The 13,726-nt window shown below is 48.9% G+C and overlaps 1 protein-coding gene across 1 annotated transcript in view; it reads left to right on the top strand.

Annotated features, from left to right (window-relative positions):
* The first annotated feature begins 2,104 nt into the window (after nucleotides 1-2,104).
* CHST8 (carbohydrate sulfotransferase 8) overlaps nucleotides 2,105-13,726 on the top strand; it is a 150,663-nt gene continuing 139,041 nt past the window's right edge. The window contains exon 1 of the mRNA XM_069868515.1: nucleotides 2,105-2,128. The gene's annotated coding sequence lies outside the window, so the exon portion shown is untranslated. The remainder of the gene's footprint in view (nucleotides 2,129-13,726) is intronic.

Below are 13,726 nucleotides of genomic sequence, written 5' to 3'. Positions count from 1 at the left end.
GTGCGGAGTGGGTGCAGGGCACAGCATGCTTCCTTGATGCACAGGCTCTGGGGCACCACCTCATCTCACTCTGGTGTTTCTTAATTTCATCCACGGGCCACTTCATTACATCTTGCCATAGCCAAGCACTCCACAGAGGCTGTTCTTGGGGATTACAGTCATACCCTGGTTTTGCTGTTACTAGACCATTTATTCTGCCACACAGTTGTGCAGCAAAAGTCTCTTGGTGTTTTAGGGTGGAAAATAGCCAGCAGAGTGCAAGAAGCACCTTTTTGCAGTTACACCACAGTTCATGTTCCAGGCTCCAGACAAGTCACCTTGGTCCCCACCATGCCCTGCCTACATTGCATCTATTCCAATTCATTATTCAAGAGCATCATTGCGTTCTCAATTACTTCTACTGTTACCCCCTTCACAACCACCTTCTTTTGGGACTAAGTATGGAGCAGTGATCACCCCACCTAGTCTTCAAAACACATCTATTTTCATTAATGCTAGATGTCAGCCCAGAGGAGGACAGGACTGGAAGACACTAGGAACATACAATTATAGAACCATTAGGTTGGAAAAGACCTTCAAGATCATCAATTCCAACCATACTAAATCATATCCCTAAGCATTTCATCTTTTTAAACACCTCCAGGGATGGTGGATCAACAAACCTCCCTGGGCAGCCTGTTCCAGTGCTTGACAATGCTTTCTGTGAAGAGATTTTTCCTAATGTCCAATCTAAACTTCTCCTGGCGCAGCTTGCGGCCATTCCCTCTCATCCTATCACCTCACCCCTGGGAGAAGACATCAACAGTCCCCTCTCTGCAACCTCCTTTCAGGTAGTTGCAGACAGCAATGAGGTCTCCCCTCAGCATCTCCTTCTCCAGGCTCAACTCCCCGGCTCCCTCAGCTGCTCCTTGTTCTTCAGCCCCTTTCCCCGAGGCTGCTGGGTCCCTCCCGCACTCTGAGCAGCTTCCCTATCCTCTCCTCCTTTCCCTCTTCTCCCTTTCCCTCTCCCCCTTTACCTCTCCACCTTCCCCTTCCCTTCTCCCCCTTCCTTTCCCTTTTCCCTCTCCCATTCCTCCCTTCCATATCCCCCTTCCCCTCTCCCCCCTTTCCCTCTTCCTTCCCCTTTTCTCCTTCCCTCTCCCCCTTCCCCTCCCCATTTTCCCTCTCCAATTTCCCTTTTTCTCTCCTCCCTTCCCTCTCCCCCTTTTCTCTCTTCCCTTTCCCCCTTTCCCTCTCCCTTTTCCCTTTCCCCTTTCCTTCTCCTCCCTTCCCCCCTTCTCCCTTCCCCTCTCCCTTTTCCCTTTCCCCTTTCCTTCTCCTCCCTTCCCCCCTTCTCCCTTCCCCTCTCCCTTTTCCCTTCTCCTTTTCCTCTCCCTCCTTCCCCTCTCGTTTTCTCCTTCCCCTCTTGTTTTCTCCTTCCCCTCTCGTTTTCTCCTTCCCCTCTCGTTTTCTCCTTCCCCTCTCCCTTTTCCCTTCCCCTCTCCTTTTCTCCCTCTCCCTTTCCCCTTCCCCTCTCCTCCCCCTCTCCTTTTCTCCCTCTCCCTTTCCCCTCTCCCTTTCCCCTCTCCTTTTCTCCCTCTCCCTTTCCCCTTCCCCCTCCCTTTCCCCTTCCCCCTCCCTTTTCCCCTTCCCCTCTCCCTCTCCCTTTCCCCTCTCCCTCTCCCTCTCTCCCCCTCCCTTTCCCTTTCCCCTTTCCCCTTCCCCTCTCCCTCTCCCTTTCCCCTCTCCCTTTTCCCTTTCCCTTTTCCCTTTCCCCCTCTCCCTCTCTCCCCCTCCCTCTCCCTCTCTCCCCCTCCCTCTTCCTTTCCCCTTTCCCTTTCCCCTCTCCCTTTCCCTCACCCCCCTCTCCCCTCGGCTCCCGCCGCCCCCGCCCCGGCTGCCGTTCCCGCCGCCGCCCGCGCTGCCGCCGCCCCGTTCCGCGGGGATGGGGCCGCTCCGGGGCCCTCGGGGGCGGCTCCCCCTGCGCGGGGGGACGCGGGGCGCTGCGGGGCGGGGAGGGAGGGGGCCGGGGGCGGGGAGGGGGCGGCGGCTGCCGCCCGTCCCGCTCGGCTCTGCCCTCCCCTCCGTCCCCTCCCCGCGCGGCGCAGAGCGGGCGGCGGCGGCGCGGAGGATGCGCGGGGCGCGGCAGGTCAGTGGCGGCTCCGCGTCCCTCTCCCCGACTTCCACAAAGTGCCCCAACTTGCGCGCTGAACCCCTTAACGCCCCCCCCCCCCGCCCCCCGGCTTCGGGGACACCCCTCATTAGCAGCGCCGGTGACGGGGGGAGCTCGGACACGGGCTCCGGGGAGGGATGCGCCCGGGCAGAAGGCGGCGGCAGCCGGAGCGAAGTAGTTGGTGGCTCCGGGAGCGGGTCTGGCTGCGGCTGCGGGACCCAAAACACCGGGAGCCGGAGCGAAGCGGTCAAGGAATCGGCGGCTTCGGGAGCGGGGGGCGAGTTCCCCGGCAGCCGGCACCGAGACGCCGGCTCCGGGCGCGGGGCGAGCCCAGCGGAGCCGCCGGTGAAGCCCCCGTCCCCGCGGCGGGGTCCGGGCCGCCCCGGCTCGGGGAGCGGCTCTGGCTCGGGGTCGCGGCTGGAAATCACACGATGCGAAGCGAAGCGGTCGGTAAATGCCGTGTCCCCGGAGCGGGGTCCGCTGCGCCCCGGCCCCGGCGCTGCTGGAGGGAGGAGCGGGAGCCTGAACCGAGAATAACGGGATCTGATGCGAAGTAGTTGATAAATCCCTATTGCTCTGTAGTGGGGTTCGGATCATCCCAGACGCTGGCACCGGGACCCTGGTCCCAGGTGAGGATGGAGCCAGCAGCTCTGGGTACCAGTCTGGCTCTGGCTTCGGGACCGAAAATAACAGGATCCGAAGTGAAGTAGCTGATAAATCCTATCTGATAAATCCTATCTGCCTAGAGTGGGGGTCCAGTTCACTCTGTGAGCGAGCAGGATTGGGTATTAAGGCACTTTCCCGTCTCTGGAGTTGCTGTGTTGGGAGGCAGGGGCTGCTTTAGGTGCTGATCCCTTCCTGGCGCGCTGCTCGGGACGGTGATGCTGGCAACTGGGACCTGGCCACGCTGCCCTGCCTCTTGCTCAGCCCCTGATGTACAAAACCAAAACACAGCAAGGAACGATCGCGTCCAAGCACGTTGGCACCAGTGGGATGGTGATGGGCGACCGGACAGCGCAGGCACCTCGCCGACCGCCGGGATTCCCTGTGCTGGCTGTGGGAGTAGCCAGGAACAATGGGATACCCACTCGTAGCTGCGTCTGTTTTCTTTTTGAAGCTTTTTGAGGGGTTAGGAAAGCCCCTTGATACAGTTGTATTATAACATCACTTTCTGTCCGTGGCTGACTTGTGGTGTGCGCAGTTAACATGCTGTAAAAACCCAAAGATGCTCATTTTTTCATGTTAGATGCTTACCCCGAAATGCTTGTGTTTTATTGCAAGATTTAAAAGTTGTGGCTCTTCAGAGACCAGGCTGTGTGCGTGGTGCCAGAGGGGGGAGGAGGAGGGGCAGAAGCTTGAATGGTCTCCGAAGCGAAAATCAGAAATGCAGTTGTTAAATCCATGTTGTTTATTAATGACGCTCACCATTTGATGAGAAAGTGATCCCTAGTTTATCCCAAGAAGATTTTGTTGTGCCAGATGCCTGGCGTCTCATCAATTCCTTTCATGTCCCTGGGATTTTCTCTTTTCCAGGCGCAGGCCACAGCAGCTCTCTGTGTCGGGGATAACCGTTAAGCTCTTCTTTGGAATTCATGAGCTTCCAAATTAAACTTTTGCTGACACCTGCTACCTAGCCTGGTTGAGCAGGATGGCAGCATCACCCAGGCTATGGGAGCTCTGCCACCCGGTGAAGTAGATCTTGAACAAAAAGAGATGCAAAGCGCCCTGGCTGGGTCACACAGGGATTTGGGGAGCTCTGGGACAGTCCGGCTACTGGAAACGTAATCAAAATCTGCTTCTGAGGGAGCAACCTTTCCCACAGCAGTCACAGGCAGGACTTAAATCCATAGACTAGGCAACAACAGAGATTAATAATCATCATCATCAATTAGCTGATGGACTCAAACAGAACAAAATGAGGGTACACAAAAACCTGGCTCTGTCTCCCCCTCAAATCTACTCCCACCTTTATTTATCTGGTGTCAAAGATCTCTCCTGGGCGCTGGGTTCAGATGCCAAAAAATTTAGCAGGTGTCATAACATAAGGTCAAGACTTAATTATTTATATGGAGACATCAATCATCGTGTGAGATGATTTATTTATAAAGCACCAGAGCTGTAAAACGAGACAGTGAATTCTGATTTTCCGCTCGTTCCTGAAGGGGACCAGGAAGGTTTGAGCTGCGGCTGAGTGACCTTTGGAGCCTGCAGAAGTTTCTGCCTGGCCCCGCGTGGAGGAGGGCTGTGCTACGCCTTTTAAATCCTGTAACCAAAATGTCACTGGGGAAATCTCATGCATATTTGCTACATCTCAGTAATGAACATTTACTGATTATGGATTATCTGGAGAATTTAGTTTTTTAAACATTATTCAAATTTTTATGTTTATGTAAGCTAATAAGACTGAGGAGATTCAGTAACTACTCTTTGCCTTATGGTATTTGAAAAGTATGTCCGCTGGGCTTAGCTCGGCATCTTCCAGAATCACTTTTAAAATACTAAAATAGATTTTTTCTGCCTGAAAAAAAAAAAAAAAAACCAAAAAAGCAAACCCTATCTGTACTCAGTGTAATACTCTCTGCTCACAATTAATGCCAAAAATCAATTTGCTAACATGCTTTTTATGTTTCTGCTGATCACAAACAGGATGGCACAGTAAAAGCTTTTATTGCCATCTGATTAGTCCACAGTGGTGGTGAGTAAATAGCTTGGGCCAGCCTGGCTGTGAGACTCGAGTGCAGATACAGAGACGAGCACGGGGGCTGAGCACCAGGCACCGTCCTGCTCTCATTGTCACGCAGAGAAATTTTATCCACCCCATGAGCAGAACAGGAGGGGGCCGTAGGTTTCCCGATAGTTGGATGAAGTACAGGGAGACCTTCTCACTGTCCACAGCTGCCTGGAAGGAGGTTGTAGTGAGGTGGGTGCTGGGATCTTCTCCCAAGTGACAGGTAACAGGACGAGAGGGAATTGCCTCAAGTTGTGCCAGAGAAGTTCAGATTAGACATCAGGAAAAATTTCTCAGGCTCTAGCAGAGGCTGCCCGGGGAGGTGGTGGAGTCGCCATCCCTGGAGGGGTTTAATAGAAGAGTAGATGAGGTGCTCGGGGATGGTTCAGCAGTGGACAGGTACAGTTGGACTCTATGATCTCAAAGGTCTTTGCCAACCAAGCGGTTCTATGACTTTATAAAGTAATGAAGGCACACGTGGGATGTTCCTGAGCCTCCTCCTCTAGGTTTCTAATCAAGGGTTAATTGCAGCCAGGGACTCTCAGAGATTTGTCAGTTTATTTATCTGTTAATAGAAACAGTGCTGCCGATCTTATTTGCATTTCAGACAGGAGGTGATTGACTTTGATTTGTGTGAAACTGGTAAAAAAAAAGAAGGCAGAATACAGTAAAAAAAAGAGATGCAAAGGAGAGTTATGGTGAAGACAAGTAGAGCTAGGAGGGAAGGGTTCTTCTGCTCTCCTCTCATTATCTCATAAAACTCTGTGTAGCACAAACCCTTACCATCACAAAGGACTGTTCGAAGAACAAGGAGTATCCAGGGCAGCTCGTGATCCTTCTGAACTTCGTGGCAGGGCTCCATTTTGGCAGAAGCAAGTCAATAAGCTCTCCTGCACATCCATTATGCCATTCCCACTGATCTTAAAAGAGGACCATTTATCACTGTGTTTCAGTGGCAGAAATACTAAAATAATATTTCACTGGGTTTGTAAGAGGGTGTAAATTATGGGTAAAAGGATGGATGAGCTGGCAACGTCTGCAAAGAACAATTAAGACATTAAGAGTGGGGGGAAAATATTTTTAGACGTTAACTGATCAGAGAAAATTGGAATTTAGGACCCGATTCAGTTATGCGATGTTCCTCGAGCACCCTCTGGATCTTGCCCAGAGCATGTGAAAAATGAAAGATTAATGGTATTTCTTGTAGGCAAGACCAGTCAGCTGCTTGTGTGTTTTTACGGTATACTGGGTACATTTATAGCATTTAGTAATGCCAGCAATGTTCAATATAAAGAGTAACAGATGAACGTATCGTGAAACAAGGCACTGGCAAGGCAGGTGGGAAATGATTTCCAAAATATTGCAGCAACCAGGCTGGGAGAAGCGTAGTAAGGATGGTAAACATGATATAGTAGACCAAAGGGGCTTTAACCAAAGCCAGGGTTGAAGTCTCAAGTTGTGTTCCATCGATGCAAGGCTGAGCCCTACCCAGAAGCTGCGCAGAGGAGGAAAGCCAGGGCTCGGTCTGTGCAAGCCCCAGTGAGGATGGCTCCCACGCCGCTCCGTCCCCATCGCATCCAGAGGCAGAAGTGGTGATGAAATCACAGTTGAGTGCAAAGAGGAGAAAGGAGGGGAATGAGATTGTATTGGCTGAACTGCAAGAAACAAATGACAGATTTCCCTGCTCAGACAGATGATGCCTAACTAGGGCACGGAGCGAACCATGGAGGAAGGTGGCAGATTTCACGGATTAGTCATGGCAAAACCGGTGAATTTCACAGCTTGAAGTGAATTCATGTTAGAGGATGAAACAGCACAAAGTGATTAAGAGCTCTAACTGATAGAAGTAATAAGCATGTGAGCCTTAGTCATCGTACGGAAGCCAACATTTCTCCCCGGCGGTAGCTGAGCGGCAGGAGCAGCTCCTTCGTCTGCCGCTTCCTGTTTCTGATGCTGAGTAGGAACTGGTGGGGACCACCAAACGAGGCCCTATGGATGGTTCTGCGAGTTTTCCGTCTCTGGGAGGCCCAACCACAAAAGTCCAACGAGAGCTGGAGCAGCAACTCTGCAAGGAGATGTTCTGCAGGTGCTGTCTCCGCTCCCAGTGCCACCACCAAAACCTGGAGCCATGGCTTTAGTGGTGGAGCATGTGCCGTAAGAAGAGCAAGTCAGGGGCCAGTATGACCCCGCTGGTGAAGAGCAGAGCACGAGGATGGCTGAGAAAGGTTGGAACAGGGTGGGACGATGTTGGAGCACACTCCCTGCCACGCTGAGGACAACCTTCCTGGTCTGCAAGTGCAGCTTTTGGAACCTTTAGGTGCTGGCACGTGCCACCTCATGATAACCATGGCACAGCACGCATCCCTAATAGCAAGCGACCATGGAACAGCCCACTCAATGGCTTTCTTCCAAAAGCCACTCAATTTCCATTCTTTCAGGGGATAAAAACCAACGTCACGAGCCTCTCCCACAGGTGCTCTTACATGACTTCTGCTGGCAAAACATTTCAGTAGCTGTTACAGCGCGTTTTCAAGGAAAGCTCTGAGATTTGACACTGGAACCTTAACCTGCCGCTTGTAGCCTTGCTTAGAAAAAAAGGAACAATTCTGGAGAAAAACATCACCACTGTATCTTAATTCTTTTGTGTCAATGTTCGCTCTTCTATCATAGAAAATCCACAGAGCAAAATGCAAGACAAGGGAGTTAAAACCACCAGGACGTGCAGTGTAAACCTTCTGACTCTTCCCCTTCGCGGCAGCGTGGCAGCCAGCCTCCGCCTGTCCCCCAGCGTCGCCCTCCCAAGCAGAGGCTGCCAGGGAGGTTAACAAACCCCAGCGCTGGCAGACGGTGCTGAAGCTGCAGCGGAGTCATGAACCCTTCAGAGAGCAGAGTGTGCCAGCTTTCCTCTGTTTATTGAGGGTGTTCCAGCACAGTTGGGCCCGCTGAGTGCAGCTGTATTAATATCACGCAGGGAGAGGGGAAGCTGTTGAAGTTGCCAGGACCAAAGCCACAGAGGAATGTAATGGGCAGTGCCAGTTCCTTCAAATCCCACCTGGAAGCTGCTGGCCATCCACTGGAGGCAGCGGAGCACCTGCATCCCAGAATATCAAATGTGCATCGTCCGCACAGATCCCAGCTGAACCTTGGCTGGGCACCGCGCCGTCACCGCTCGGCTTCCTTACGACCTGCAGCGAGCGGGAGAGGATTTGAAATTGTACGCCACAGAAACTTCCTAAGAGGAATCGATCGCTCTTGAATGAGGATGGGAAAACAAAGTTTGAAAAGAATTAACATTTCTAAAGCATTTCTGCAGGGATGCACTTGGACTCAAGGCATTAGAAAGGACTGAGAAAAGGCAGGCTGGGGGGAGAAGCCTTCTTCTCCCAAACTGCTTTCAAAACCTGGCAGATTTAAGAACCCTTTCAGTAACATTTTGCGGATCAATGCTAATTTGATACGTTGGAGCTCAGCACTGTGCCAATTCACTGTCAAATTGGTATTAACCAGGCACTTTTCGAGCATGTTTATAGCTCAGGGTCCATTAGATATGCAGACCTGACAGTTATTGCACCTCCCTTCAAATGCTTAATCTGAAATGCCTACACACCATAAGTGGTCTTTCATTCTTCATCAGAAAGAAGCCTCACTTATTCAGAGATGTGAGCCCTTGCTGCGGGAGAAGGAACTGGAGGTTGTGCCCACGAGGAAGACAGAAGGCAGGGAGGGGGTCTGGTTTCTGTCCTCAGTACGGAATTGCTGCACAAACATCCTAAGATCTCCTAGGGCCTGGCCTTCCAACCCCTCTTCATACAGTAACCAACCTCAGGAAAGACAGTTAATGGAAGTAAACGCTGCTCATTGAGAGAGCGGTAATTACTCGTGTTGGGAAAAGTGGCAGGATCAGTTACATAAACATTTCTGAGTGGTTTTTGAAGTCTAATGCCTGCAATCTGACATCCACTTACAGCTTGGAGCTAAATAAAAGTTGCCTTATTCTTTAACAGTTGCTAATTTGAGCCAAAGCTGCAGGAGATCTTGGTTTTTAAAGTTGGGTCCCTTTAATACCTGCGCTGTAGTAGTTGGAGAAGTGTTGATTTCTCGTGCTATTCAGTGTGACCCTCAAGTGCAAAATTCTCCCTTCTGAGTTGGGAGAATCAAAGCAGTAGTTAGCTGGTGACTTGTATATTTAGATGACTTAACTTTAAGCACCTGTGTTTGAATATTTGATTTCATAGGCCTTCATTTTTATATCCTGAAATGGGGATAACTACTTAGCTCAAAGAAGATCAATTAATTTTTCTGTTGCTTTTAAGTTCTTTAATGGAAGATGTTACATAAATAATTATTTAATATACTTTTAACAGGATTTTTTTTTTGCATGAGCTCCTTGATCTCCTTAAAGCATATAAATCAGTATGAGCTGAATTAGTAAAATAAATTCAGAAATCTAAAGGGTGCATCAAGAGTTAGACTAGTGCGTAAGGGATAAAAACTGCATTGCTCTTTCATTTGGCAAAAAAACACAAAGACGGTTTTGTGAACCTTCAGACATCTCATTTCTTAGGGATCACAAAATCCATTTGTGAAAAGATCTATGAAACAAAGGAAGAAATTGTAAAAGTAGCATCCCAGTCAATAAACCATATGAATCTGCAGGCGCATGCACAGGAGGCTGCCATGAATCCCTTCTTTGTGTTGCAGTTCAGAAGAGCAGTTATTTTCTTCATTTTAGCAGATGCCAAAGGCTCAGAGAAAGGAGGACTCGCACAACGCAGCCCTTCCTTTCTTGCAGCATTAACGTATTTGCCTGGTTTCTCAAGTAGGAGAAGAGCTAATCCTGTCCTGATCGGCAGTGACCCAAACCCGTTCAGCTGGTGGCTGTCACAGCACTGGGGTGTGAGACAGCACATGACCAACTATCATTGCATCCTAGTGTCTCCCACTCCAGAACTTAGTCCATCCAACACCGATTGCCACATCCGCCACTTCTAGGGAACGTCCATTCCCTGCCATCTCCAGAGTTTTATGAAAACAAGGTTTTTCCCAGCTTTCCCCAAAAGTAGACTTTATCACACTTGCATCCAAATACCCAACTCTCCAACTCCAGAAGCCAGTATGTTACTTCTCTGGCTTTCTTTCACGACAGCTATTCAGCTCACATTGTTAGTATTTCTTGCTAATAGTACCTTCCCTGGTCACAAAGCCCTGCCAGAGAATCAGTTATAACTTACTTGCAAAAGGGCTCACAGCTCCTGGTTATAGCTGTACGATCCATCCTAACAAGCTGCTGTCCAATAAATCACTGCTCTCACCTGCCTTTACACAGCCCTCCCCAAAACCTCCAGCATCTCTTCACTGCTTTCCATCACCCAACATGGTGCCAAGATGGAAGGGTGGCAGCTGCCTCAGCACTTAATGCCAGTATTATTCCTTCGCAGACAAGGGGAAGGGATTTGCTTTCAAGCTGCCCCTCTTCCCACAGCAACTGTCCATAATATTATCTCACATCTTTAAATACAGGTCTTGGAGTTAATGGTGTGATAGCAAGATGCAGAGGGTTCGTATTTGTGATACAGATTATTTCTTTTTTTTTTTGCATTTTTTCAACATTTAAAATCTAAAGTAACTTTTGCATCATTAAAATCATTAATTCTTCCTTTTCTCATTGAAAACTCTATTTTTTAATGCTTTGGAATAGCACTGCCCATGTTGTTTTGTGTCTGCTGCAACTTCTGGAGGGCTCAGCATCTTCCCACAGCGTTAGATATTGTATGTGCACGTAACACGTGGGAGCCAAGGAGCCAGTAGCTCACATTAAGTTCTAATTCTGCTCCTTACCAAGGAGATCGGCAGCCCCAGTGGCAGTGTGTAAATAGTATCTACAAGTAATAAATCATCGCACTTACCTGCACTGTATCATTCTAAGTATGTTGCTGTTAGCCTCTTTTGCAGTGTTTGTACTTCAAAATCCTCAAATCAGCTGCTTGTTCAGTCTTTGGTTTTACCTGGGAGAAACGGGAGCTTAGGTTAATGCCAGGAGTTTATTTGAGGTCTCTGTTATCATATCAGCATGTCGCTAGCACAGAAACTCATCTGTTTTTCATAAAAATCTGATAGGGCTCTATCATCATCCTCATCGTCATTGGGGGCTGGTTGCAAGAGGATTCTCCCCACAATTGCAACCCGCTTCCGAGTCGTCACGGAAAGCCAGTTAGTGATATTTCAATCAGAGGGCTCTGAGAGCAAATTCCATTCAAGTTCTGTCTGAAAGGGAGGTTAGGTTTCATCCTGCTGCTTCGAGAATGATACGCTAAATGCAGCTTCCCATGGGCTTGGCTGCACTCCAGCGCTTTGTCATTTATAGCTCTCCTTCCCCATTCTGGTGTGACCTTGGGACCTAACTCTGAAGCTCCCCCGGCCGCCTGTGCTCGCTGTGAAGCTCCCCTGGCCGCATCCCCACCCCGCGATCGCAGCTCTCGGAAACCCAGGGGCAGCGGATCGCCAGCACGCGGGGAGTGCAGGGAGCCTCCTTTCCTCGCTTTTACTAATGGGAGCAAATCACAGAGCGTTGTTCTTAAATGACAGAAATTATTAGCTGACTTCAAAGCATGAAATGCATTTACAGAAGAGGTTTAAATTATATTGGCCAAAGGCACTTTCTGCAGAGATAGCCACAAACCAGCTCTCGTTGGAGATCTCCAAACAGCTGTTGTGCCCGATGTATTTAGAGTGGAAAAACAACTTGAAAGAGTATGTTAACATGTGATTGAAAAAAAAAGGAGTTTTAACGCAATTACTGATCTCATTGATAAAATACTGGGGTGCCTGATGCTTTACTGAGAAATGTGCGTGCCCGTGGCCAGGGGAACTGACAACCTAGATTGGAACACGTGCCATTTTTAACAGAAAAATGGTCTAACAGGGAAAAGTTATTGCCCCTTGAAGATTACATTCATTATAGATTGTAACAGAGATATGACTTTAGAATGACTGTAGTTCCCTTCAGTTAAATAGCTATTCAGAAATGGGATCATTTGAGCTTATGTCTGGAACTGTCGATTGTTTTAACGAAGTTATTGAATGAAGGCAACTTTGGGGAAGGCGCCGCAGACCCGTGCAGCTCTTTTGTCCCTTTATTCTTTCCAGATTTTTCAAGGACATACCTTCTGGAAATGCTTGTTTGCACATACCTATCTGATGCCTTAAGGATTTAAAATCAAAAGGGTGACTTTTGAAATAATTTTAAAAGTCTTCTATATTTCTTATTTCACTAGTAATTGTCAGCGGTTTTTAGCACAGCATGTGTTACAGATGCGGATTTAAAACAAAGAAAAGCAAAGTTGTCATTGTTTTTGGTCTTCAAAATCCTGCATCTGCTATTTTTAGTGACTGGCATTTACCTTAGTCAAACTTTCTCCGTAACCCATTCGTACCCAACTTTACACAGATCTCTTCTGAAATGCTACTTCTGTTATCTGCTCTGAAGACATAGGAGAATCATTACGTTAAATAGTTCTTTGTAAACATGGAATCAACAAACTCCCTCTGCAAGATGCTCATCACTATGTTACCACTGGCAAAACATTCATCAGCTGTCGGGATTGGTCTTAAAAGTGCTGACCTTCAACTGGAGAACTTCAGCAGAGATTCATCAGGCTTTTCCTTTTCAATAACACCACAACTAAAATAAAACCAGTAAAAGGGTACAGAATTGTTTCAGATACAACTGCACTGCTGCTTCTGGACAACATGAAATCACGGCAGGCTCACATTTAGCATCTCCTGTTTGCTTTTGCACAATGTGCTGCAGCTCCTGGTTCTTCCCCAGCCCAGCAAGCGTTGGTGGCAGCTGCCGAGCAGTCACACGGTGACGCTCTGTGGGTGCTTCATGGTAAAGAAAGCAACAAGAGGGGTGTCCAACAAAAAGCCCTCTCTTCTCTGGCAACGTAGGGGCAACGACCTCAAGGGAGCTTTGCGGAGAGACCCTTAGACGGCAGCAGGGGTGGGTGTGTGGGTACTTCTGCTGTGGTTCCCTGGAGAGAAAGGGCAACAGGCAGTATTTATGGAAGGTTATAAGAGGTTTCTCTGCTCTACATCAAATATTTATTTTGGCAGCAGCTCTATAACTGTGCTGCAAAACCACCCTGGGTATTGGTTGCTGTGTACCCAGGAGCTTGAGTAGATGCCAACCATCAGCGAATTGTGATAATCATGCATCATTTCACAGCGGGAGCCCCCTACCCATGGGTAGAACAACATCCCTGCTGTCATTTGTTATTGGCACACCTTACGAAGGGTGGGGCACGCGTTAGAAACACCTTTCTCTCACCTGTTAGAGAATTCGTATCAGCCTCAGACCTGGCTGACCCCATTCCCTTGTCTCTCCAGGGCAAAGGGAAGTAGTGGGGAGAGCTTTCCTGGTGGGCACTCACCACCAGAGCTCATAGGAACCTAAAAATATCGTTCATTTCCTCCAGGGAAAGTCCCACTCAGTTCTGGAAAGCTCATTCTTTCAATTAAGAACATTGAGAGTTGGCTTTTGAGGTGCTCTGAGCAGAGGCAGCAGTTTCTTCGAGCTTTTCATCATTGCAGAGTTTTTTATACGATTATCGGTATTACTCATGCAAACCTTCAGCTCGTCATCTTTAAATGACTTTGAGATTTCCTTCTATAATCCATCATATCAGCAGCCCTCTTGGCTGGACTTCCCTTCTGCTCCTTCCTGCAGTTCTCCCGACACCTCTGTCAGCAGGACAGAAAACCAAACTCTGTGAGAGGGGAAGACATGGAATTCATCCCTGTTTGGATGGGAAGTGGGGTGGGTTACACGATGGATGAAGCAAATA

Source organism: Phaenicophaeus curvirostris, chromosome 14, assembly GCF_032191515.1.
Source record: "Phaenicophaeus curvirostris isolate KB17595 chromosome 14, BPBGC_Pcur_1.0, whole genome shotgun sequence".
NCBI lineage: Eukaryota > Metazoa > Chordata > Aves > Cuculiformes > Cuculidae > Phaenicophaeus > Phaenicophaeus curvirostris.
The sequence above is the reverse complement of the archived record's forward strand: the minus strand, read 5'-3'. Positions and strand labels throughout refer to the sequence as shown.